Consider the following 11,411-nt stretch of genomic DNA (forward strand, 5'->3'; position numbering starts at 1 on the left):
CTGATACTTGTCAAACTCCCAAAGAAAAAACACCTTGAGTTGATGGGAGAAAAAAAAAAATACTGTACCTGACGTAGATTCGATGTGGGCAGCAGCGGCAGCAGCAGCAGCAATCTGAGCTCTCATCAGTGACTGACACATGCGCTGTGGTACAGATAGACGCGAGAAACGTTTTAAATGACACGATGACTGACACCGACAGGCTCCGGGGGCCCCTGTTAAGATTTTTCCGGCTGAACACGTGGATGTTAGTGATTTGACAAATTGATAGGCATTCCGAGGAACAAGACCTAGTTCATAACCATAAGCAATTCTGTCATCATAATTCTGTCAGTGCCACCATTTCCCATTACTTTAAGTGATCCATCCCAGGTAAAGGTCGATAACATTATTCAAACTTTAATAGGAATAGTTTAACCTTAGAAACCAACCACTTTCCTCCTTTACTCATACAATCATTGAAATATAATGCTTCCCCAAGGGAACATTAAATACCTGCCCACTGATTTTCTTTTTCAAGTAAAAAAAAAACATGACAAATTATGGGATTTTCTACATATTCATTACATTTTTGTTCAAGGTCAAACACTTGAAATCAAACCGCCTAAATTAAAATCATGTCCAAGCCTCTGCTGCTCAGCAGTACCAGCTGTCAGTGCATGAACGTAGAGGGGTGATGTTTTAGTTAGATGCTACTAATCCCATTTAAATGTTCAATTTTAATTTGGAATGACATGTTTAAGTGTAATTAGCACAATGGGGAAATTGAGAGTGAACGAATGTCTGAGCATGGCTTGTTTAGTTGGCTAATTGATTGATTGAGATTGATGGCATGTAGCACTTGGCTTGGCTGAGGTATAATTAAATGATGGGGGAATAAATAGTGAACAAAAGCAAACGCACTACGCTCTGCTCTGTCTGCACTCTTATTTCCTACTATGTCTCTCCTGTTTATGGCAAATACTCGAGACTTGTATAATTCTTATTAACTTATTTATTGGCTGATTTATTTGTTAACAAGAGGATAAATCGTATGTTGCCCTTTAAACTACAGACACCAGAGAACAGCCCAGGGGCTTTTTTTGTACTGCTATCTCCTCAGGATGATTTAAACCATTTTACATATGAGATAAAAAAAAAAAAAAAAAGCTCCTTACCTGAAATTAAAAATGCATGATGACTGCTTAGAGAGAAATGGTTTAAAGGGTACTTCACAATCACTTTGGCTTAATTTTCACAAGAATTTTAAAACTCTGAAAGCTGAAGATGTTACTAATTTTGGCCTCACGGCAAACGTGGCAACATATCACGTCAGGTGACACATCACACGATCTTATATGTGAATTTGAATCATCTCTGCATTGCAGGTGAACTCAATATTTACTGACACCACTGTGTTCATCACATATGGGTGTTGTTATAATATAGTGTATTTTTTTCAAGAAATTGAATCAGTCTGGTCATTTCTTTCAACCACAAGCTGGACGTTTATCAATTATTTTTTATTTTTACTTTATTTTATTTCAACTCTTTATTCTGTTTAGACTCCATGCACCCCCTGGCAGCTGCAGAAATAGATACGGCAGGAGGTAATTTGGAGGCACTGGAGTAGAGAAATAACTTCTTTCATTTTATTTACGTAATAAATGTGTCCTGTTACTGTAAATATAGATGATGCAGTCTATACAGACTTTAGACAGCAGTAAATCCTGCATTCAGACAGAGCAGAATAATGATTGTGATTGGGTTTCACAGTTTACTTTCTTATGTTTATATTCAAGTCACTTTAAGTATTTCCATCACTTTCCATCTGTCACGTAAAATAAAGAAAGTTAAAGTCTTACTGCGATGCTGGAGTGCGTATAACGTTAAATAAACAACACTTTACACGAATGTAACAGTCGATGCATTGCAACATTTTGACAGTAATTAAATGCGAAACATTTTCTTTCTTTCCAACACTGCTGTGCAAGGCAGCAATTATGTTGCAATGACTTATGCCACTGTTTCTTTTTTTACACCACATGCCACCGCGGTAAATATTAGCCTCTCACTATGATGACAGACGTTAAAATACAGCAGCGTAGGCTGACCCTGTTCTGCTGTGGACAGTTCATGCAGGAGGCAGGTTTATAATAGGAATAAAAATAAGATTATTTATTGTTGACCGAATGGAAACAGTTCAGCAACCAGAGGTAACTTAGTGGAAAAGGGGTACTCCTGATCTGCACCTCTATTTCTATTATTAATATGTTCTCCTTGAAACCTTGATTGCAGAGTTTTTGCAATCATTTCACCTCCCCTCAACTAAATATGGATCTATGTATGCACCACATGCATGAACTTGACAATAGCAGGCTGATACTGCCACTAAATATTATAGGAAATGCAAAAATGATAGTAGTAGAAAGTATTCTCATTGTAAATTTTGTAGTATTTTGATTGTAATAAAAGTTTTTCGGAAAAGTATTTAGTCTATAAAAAAATATTTCTGAGATTCCTCTGCATACCACTAAAGAGAGCTTGTGTCTTATGCTATCCACAGACTGTACATCCATCATCACCCATAAGTTCCTGAAGAGTTGTGAAGCTCTGTCTGGACAGATGACATCTGTTCAAACCGATGAGAATCGCTCGCCTGATGCATGAGCCAGAAAAGTTTTCTAGCTTCCAGGTTTAGTGATGTTTCTCCTGCTGGCACTGCTTGCATGCTCCTGCCTGGTCTGTAGACTTTACATTGTGATGACGTCACAGATTTTTGAATTGCTTTAGTTCATGGATCAAAAAATGTATAATAGTTACTTGTCCTTGTTCGTCCAGTCAGCAGTTTGTCAACATCTCTTTGGGGATTCGTTTTTGTGCTGCGATGCCACGAGTGACCACTGATCAAAACTGGAAGCAAGGCTGAGCAGCGACGTCGTATCCATTTCTTATTATACATCCATGGGTTGGCTCCGTTGGCAGTCCTGACTCTGCAAGTCAGTCTGCGACTAATCCAGAAATGGGCAAAGACATGAAGCGTGGTTGGAGCTGAGCTAGAGGTGAGCTGAATGACGGCACCAAAATGTCACTCAAAGCAGCCATGCCCTTAATTATTCATAACTTTAAGCCCTAATATAATTTAATAAGTAAGTTACATGAAAAATCACCTTCAGTACAGCTGTCATGAAGGATATTAGCTATAGAGACCAAAACAGTTTTTTTGTACCTGGCTGTACACATGTTTATTTCTGCTGTGAAGTTGGACATTTGGACAACATGGGGACTTATGGAGACTGACTTGTTCCAGCCTCAGGTGACCTTTCGAGGAACTGCAGTCTTTGGCTTCACTTGCACTAACATGAGGTGACTGTACTCTAAGGATCGACCATGCAATCTAGAGTTTTGTACTTTAACATTTTGTGCTTAAAGGTAAGAATTAAGTAAGTCAGTTTAAAGTTTTATGTATTGTGAAAATCAACTGTAAAATACTGTAAGTTCACAAGCAGGAACGCCTGAAAACTAATCCCAATCTGACAAACTCAAACTGAGCCGACTCATAAAGGTTTGTAGAAAACATCATCTGACTTCTTTTGGCTCCTCTGAGTATCTTCTATATTGTGAGGGGGGGTGCCAAGTCATTTTCTATGAAGCAGATGAGCTAGTTGTTTCAAACAATGATGAAGGACAAGCACCTGAAGCCTGTGATAACCACAACACAATTATCGCAGACTGCTACAGTATGACCCAGAGAAATCTGCATTAATTAAAGCACACACACAAACCAGCCTGTTAATCCTCTATGAAAGTGTCAGGGAGAAGAGGTGTGTGTTTGTGAGGTGATTAACTCCAAACCTGAAAGATGCTACGAACAGCACTATAGGCTCTAATGTCAGTGATGTTGCTGCTTGATGTTTAATAGTGTGATACTTAATCAGAGATTGATGTTTACCACAGGGAGGAAATGTGCTGGATGTTGATGTGGAAGTTTTTAGGTGTGATTAATTAGGGAGGGTGGGAGAATGAGGTTCATCTTCCCCTTCTCTACCCGAAACAAAGAAGGTTAAGTGTTTCAGACGGGAAATCTGTAATTATCTGCTGAGCTTAAGCTTCAAGCTGCCTCCTCTGAAGTTCCCTCCACCAAATCTCAAGGTGACTCGTCTCTGCAGAAGCAAAAAAAAACGAAGAAGTTTTCTTTTTTGCCAAATTTACACTGATGTTCCGCTTCATAGGCACCACCCAGATACAATAAGCAAGGCAAACATTTCCCCATCTCCTCCTCTTATCTTCTTATTCCGTCACGTCTGCATATAATCTCTCTATCATATTTAGCATTGTTGATGCCTAATTAATTTTCATCTTTTAATTTGAAACACACAGATAGCTGTTCGTGATTATCTTTTTGAGATAGCTGCAAAAATGCCATTGTTGCATTACAAGTTTATTTAGTCATCCGGCTTCCTTCTGACACACTGCACTTCCTCAGCGGATGTTTTCTCACTTATGTTTTGCGAGTGTGTTTCTGTCGTCTGCACATGAAAGCGTTCTATTTTTGTGGGACAGCCTGTTACAGTCTTAAAAAATGTCTGTACACAGCCTTGAAGACAGGGAGCCTTAGTGAGTCGCTGTGTTGCAGCAGGAGCACCTCAATAATTTATCACTCTGAGTCTATTTTCACTTATTAAATTAATCAGTTAGGTAATTAAAAGTTACAAGTTTTAATTAAATTGACATTGAATTCAAACACAAGGAAAGAAAGGCATCATGGGATGAAGTTCATCAACTTGAATGAATGAGCTTGAACTTAATTTCAATTCCATTTAGGAAGATGCGGATAAAAAAATTATCTGTTTCGTGCTCTGTAACCATTACAGTCAGTCTCTTTTGAAATTGAGTTGAAGATAGTGACACAATGCACTGCCGCACAAAGACAGAGAGCAGTGACTACAGAACAGACAGATGATTAAAAGAGAAGGTTTGAAGGCTCTTAGCCAAACTGTATGAGAGATATAAGTTGTAAAAGTGTATAATAATTATTAATAATTCTTACAGATCTTACGTAAAGCCTTAAAAAAATAAAACAGGCGACTGCACTCTTTGTTTAAACGACCTAAAATGTGCAGGAACACGGTTCTTTAGGCTACTCGGACGAGCTCGGCTGTAAGATTCAAGCAGGACTACTTTTGTTACTTTTTATTATTATTATCCGAGATTTATAATGATTACTGACCATACTCACAGAACCTAAAATACTCAATGACACTAAATGAATTGCATACATTAAAACAAGTAATTTAACAGGAGCATAACCACATGAAATCATGCATGAGACGACTCTGATTACTGTTATTTTGGCCGTTATTATTCAAGATTTAGTTAATGTCTTATTCATGTGGCATAGCGGAGCGGGGAATCAACATTGTTCTTTTGTATATTTTAAACAGAGACTGTATTTATTTCATGAAGCAAGACAAATTAAAAAAACATTGCACTGCACAAAGGTATTTGAAGTTTAAAGTACTTACTTAGGGCCATACTTAGAATACAGTAAGGTCTAACATTTATCTCACCAGCTAGCCATGACTAGCTGAAGGTGCAGTCACTGTGGTTTGGTTTTCACCCATGCTGTAACCTCCGTGGCTGTGAAGTGAAGCCAACGCTGAAATGACAAAAACTGCAGTTCCCTGAACGTCCACTTGAGGCTGGCTACAGAACGAGTCAACCTGCATAATGTTAAAATATCCAACTTCATAGCAGAGGTAAACATGTTTATAGGCTGGTACAAAAGACAGAGGATGTATTTTTATAGAACTCACTAACTCAAATTATAATAAGTCTTAAATCTATGCATAATTAACAGCGTGGCTGATTTGACTGACAGGTGGGTGCTGTTACAGAAAGCTTGTTTGAACACCCAGGCGTCATCCAACCCACCTCACGGTTACTAATGATCCAAGTCTTTGCTCATCTTTAGATTAGCCGAGAGGCATTTTGTGCCAAAACTGACACAAATTTTATGGCACAATAGCCGAAAGGTAAGATATGAAAAGTCTAGTTACTTTTAGTTTTGGCTTTGTAGGGCAGCAGATTAAGAAAGCTTGGATATAGTTTACAGACAAATACATAGAAATGTTTGGTACTCATTTCATTTGTTCAGCTGTGCAAAGGATTCAGTTTTGGCTTGGTAAAACAATGCTGAGTGGAGCTGTTTATCCAGTTTGTCTGTGTGGTCATCTCCACACATCTACACTGAGTTTACTGTTCAGATTGTGCACATGCAGAGTGAAGAAAAAAAAAAGAAGAGAAAGAAACACAACGAGACAAGGAAAGCCATCATCTAACGCATAATTCTTGTGCTATCACCGGGTATTCATTTTAAGACATGAAAGCCTGAGCCTGAGATGTAGTAAGTACCCAGTGTTAGCGTACTCTTACCATGTCATTGTGATGTGAACAAAAGAAAACTGAGCTACTGAAACAAGAAAAATGTGTACAGAAAAGAACAAAAGAGACAAGTTAATGGAAACCAGATGGAACACACTTTTCGGAACGGTTAATTAGTATTTTGAGGAATAGTAGTAGTACCAAGAATATTGCGTTATTCATAGAATTTTATTTTAGGCCTTGAGTGATTATAAAAAAAACGTGAGGATGAACAACGTTCTCTAATTATGTTGATAATTACCTTTAAGCACTTAGACTGTCCTTCATGACAGAAACTTCTTACTCCATATAATATGATGTAGATGATGACATGATGTTTGTTTTGCCCTATAAGTAAGATAAAAATATAAAAAGTTAATATCCAAGGTTATTCATGGCAATCTCCTGCATGTCTATGTAAAGTTGATCCACGGCTACATTATTTACCTTTAATATTTTTCCACTGAGGCTCTTTGTGAATTCTCTGTAGGTCTTTACAGTAATAGTTCATGAGCTCACAAGAAACTTTATTTTTATCATCTGTATTATGGAGAAAGCATAAAATATAAACAACAAACTGCACAGGTAATGTCATTAATTTTCTTTTAATGGATGACCTGTGTTTCGTGGTTGCTAAGATATTAAGAAAGATTTTTTTATTTTTTGTTTTTTTAAACATTCCTGCCTCCACCCTGACGTGCATTTGATTTAGTCCAATTTAAAAGAAGGGCATACCAGAAAGATAAATCTTGCATGCGAGCATGCTTTGTTACTTAAAGCAGAAATTAAACTGAGGTCTTAAATGCATAAATTAATTACAGGTGCAGCCTAAAGCAAGTGAGCTCTGGTTAGTTAAATGACAGCTTGTTTGTAATTGCTTTTCTGCTCAGGTAGAAGTTTCCTTTCTGACATATAATTTCCATACTCTGACTATCTCGTGTGCGGGTGGTATTTACATCTCTGGCTTTAGTATCATGAGTGCAGAGTGTCCATCTGCAGCATTTAGCAACAGTCAGTCTGCACAGCAACGGCGCATGAGCTTGTTTACTTTGGCCTCTCGTCCGATGGTTGCACTAAATGCTCAGTGATCCAAATGGGAGCTTTTTATTTTTTAAATTTATCTTTTGAATGGGTAAAACTCGCTCTCTGTTACCTTGAACTTGTTGAATCGTTTCTCTTTTGTTCCTTTTCCCTCATTAGTAATGCCTTATGGTTTTAAATTTTATTGCAAAATTCTGAATCACTGAACTGTACTCAGCACAGTGCAGCCATGGCCCGAAATAACAGATGTATCATTTACAAGTAAATGTCCCAAATGGATTCGCATGGATAAAGCTTATTCAACTGGTGGTTACCTTCTGAACCAACTGTAATGCCTTGGATAATTACATTCTGTTTCTCAGGCTATTATTCATCAGTTAAAGGTCAAGAGTATTATTTGCAACACAAACTAAGCCTTGCATTGTATGGGCCAGCACACATTTGTCTAGTTGCTTAGTCACTTTGATATGCATGTGAATGTCAAATTAAAAAAACTAAACTCTAATAGGGAGCCATTACAGCAAGCGAGGCGCCTTTGTGTAAACCTGGGGTCTAATCACTTATTCAATCACTAAGCATTGCGTCCCTGCTCTCCTCTACTGCTCCCTCTTAAAAGCAGCTGATTTTGTATTTCGAAAACCACGGATACACTTGAATAAAACATATATTTCTGCCCATACCCAGGGACTGATTGGTTATCTGAAGTACTAACAAAGTTCTCTTGGTTCCTGTAATTAAATTAGACTCCATTGTCATGTTAACTAGGTAATTAAGTGAGCCATAGTTGATGTTTTTTTGTTTTTTTCTTATCAATGGCAACGCAACATCTTACAAACATGTAGTGGAAGGATATAAAAATCTGCAACACACTGGTGACTATGGAACAGGAGGTAGCAGCTTCCCCTAACTCCACAATCAGTGAGACGTTGAAAAGATAACAGGAACGTGCCTAAAAGTAGAAACTGCCTTCTACTTGTTTAGCGCTTGTGAAACTCATCTCCTTCAACCGTCAACACCGAGGACAATGTGGCACCGAGCCAAGACGGGAGAGTGTGTGAGGATCAGACTTTTCCTGTCATACGAACAAGGAGAAGCAGCAAAAGGGAAAATAAATAAAAAAATAAAAAAAATGATGCTTTAGCTTGTAATAAGCGGCGGTGCTGCTTTATGTGCTCACCAAAACAGCTATTTTAAGGCACAATTTCAGGCCATCACAAAGCGCCGTCTATATGCAGTGGCAGCATTTTAAAAGACAATACTTCTTAATACATATTCATAAGAGGATATGTAAGAAACATATTTAGACTGATATGAACTCCAAAATAAGCCCCGGCAGGATTCATATCTTTATAAGAGACGTCGTTTTTAGAAGTAGGCGGCTTCTGCTGCACAATTTCGCTATTTAAATATGCTCCGCACTTCACAGTCAAGATCCATCAAAGGAACAACGAGGAAGTGTACATTCATAAAGTTCCAATAATGTTTTGTAATGGAACATTACACTGTAATGAACAACCAAAAATGGTTCTTTATTGAGCCACTCAAGTGCTCTGAACCACAGAAACACAGCTCCTGCTCATGTGTTGTAATACTAATAGATCTGCAGACTGCAGTCACAGTGAGAACCATTATGGATTCAATTGTTCCCCTCCAATGTAAAGAGGCTATAATGCACAGTTGTTTCTTTCAATTTTAAGAAAGTCACTTCCTCAAGTGTGCAACTATTATCACTCAGATCACCCGCATCACAAAAGGTGACTGTTCTTTCACCTTGCAGCTGCTGCTGTTTGGCATCACATGCCTCACACATACCATCGCTACATCTGGACGACGCCAGATGTTCTTGAATAATTTCTCCTACAGGTGAAAGTTCTTTCCCTTCTTTGCAGCTAAACCTTAACCTGCACTACATTCCTTCCAAATCAGCCACAACGAGATCTGCGCACACCATTTCTGCCCACGTTTCTTTTTTTTCCCACTTAAAAACCTTCGCTGCATTTAGAGGAGGTGCAAACCTAGAGGGGGGGAAACACCGGAGAGTCGCCTTTTTCCACTTCTTTCATTTGCCCCCTGTTGAAAAATAAGACTTTAACCTGATCCTGAAAGGTAGCATGTCTCGAATGCATCACAATGTCCAAAAAGCAGATGGCTGTCTAGCAGGGCAACAATTCTTTCTCTGAGCACGTGAATAATACATGCATATATCGCTGTGATCCAGCAAATTCAATAGCCTATAGAAAAAGGATTGCTCTCAACGTAAACCATTTTGCTAGAGGCCGTTCTCTTTCCTCAGGTCCAGTCTCCCATAAATAATTTGCCTTCAACCTTCACATGCATAAAAATTGCAACTTGTTGGTTATGAGAGAGAACAGTGAGGATGCACTTTGAATGCCAATGCAGCGATGAATAAACAATGGCTCGCTGCTCCAGGAGCAATGCAGAGCTGCCAGGAGACATTGCTTTGAGTCCACAGGCTCTCTTAATGGTTTTTGCCACAGACCAAGCCTTTCAGTCAGCTGTGAATGGGAGGCTGTTTTGATCTGAAGGGGAACACTTTAATAATTTCTAACAAAGCAACAATTCCCAAGGCACTTTGGACAACCTTGGCTGATTCCCTCTGATTATCCTCCAGCCACTCAACACACTTTAAACTGTGATTGAATGGGCTTTCTGTAGCAACAAGCTTATGTTACGTGAGGAACGGCCTCACGGTCGTTTTCAGGGCACGTCGTGTCAGCCGAGGTCAGCATACGTTCAGCGTCAAATCAAGGTGGTTCTCGTAATAACGTCCACTAAAACTTCAAACACAATACAAATAGTAAAACAGTCAGGGTCGTCTGCAGTGTTTCTGGTCAGATATGAGGTGTCTGAGAAGCAAATCAAAGTCTGTGATCTCCCCAGAATGCAATAGGAGCCTCGTCATTTCTGCAGTGCTACAGTGCCACTTGGTGGTGAGAAGAAGCCTCCAACAGTGGTTCACAACCTGGGAATGAGCTTGCAAGATGATTAACAGGAAATATAGATGAAAAAAACACAAACTTAAATTCTTTTGCTTTTCAGATTTTTTCTTGTGGAACACCAGGTGCCAGTTTTACATCTTAAGACCTCCTCTGTTCACCAACCCTCCTGTTTTAGCAGACATTTGAGTTAACATGGAGACAGAAAATAAGTTAGACGGTCATTTAAACATCAAATTCAATGACTTCAAGGACCTTCCAGGACCATTTCTCTTCAATTTTAAGACTACTACACCATCATGATAGTCTAATATAGATATAGATAGTATAGTATAGTATAGCATAGTACAGTACAGGCAAAGTATTAAGCTAGTACTGTATATAGACAAAGATCACAGTTATTACCACACTGAGAATTTTTACAATCAAAATGAACTTAATGTAGCCTATTTATAAAAAGCTTAAAGTAAAAATGTCAAAGAACTTTCGATTTCTAAATAAAATATAGAAATTCAAGCATTTTCAATGAGCTATGTTTATTATATTTTCAAAGGTTTTCAAGGCCTTGTTGTTTTTCACTGCAAAAACGTTTCAAGGACCTGTGGTAACCAAGCACTTCCAGTCTGCTTCAAGTATGTAACGGAAAAAAATATCAATGTCAGTTGAGTGAAAAAACATATTTTTAACCCCTCTCTAAAGTTGCACTTTTGTTCCCAACTCGACAACTTGAAATGGGTAAAAAAAAATTTTTGTCATGCAGAAGATGGAACATTTTCTTATCCAGCTAATCAGAAGTAAATCTGATGACTATACGTTGAAAATAAAAAGAAATCTGCGTTGAACACGCCTAAATGTCTTACCAATTGTTTTAGTCATGTTGCATTGTGGGTAATGTAGGCACTAGGTGTACTACAAAAAGACATCTGTAGTTTGGCTGATGTTACATTTTTAAACTGTCCACTACAGCAATGACACTGAGGTGCGATGCTATTTTCTTTTAAGCCGTCGCTC

Source organism: Larimichthys crocea, chromosome VII (assembly GCF_000972845.2).
Source record: "Larimichthys crocea isolate SSNF chromosome VII, L_crocea_2.0, whole genome shotgun sequence".
In the NCBI taxonomy this organism is placed as follows: domain Eukaryota; kingdom Metazoa; phylum Chordata; class Actinopteri; family Sciaenidae; genus Larimichthys; species Larimichthys crocea.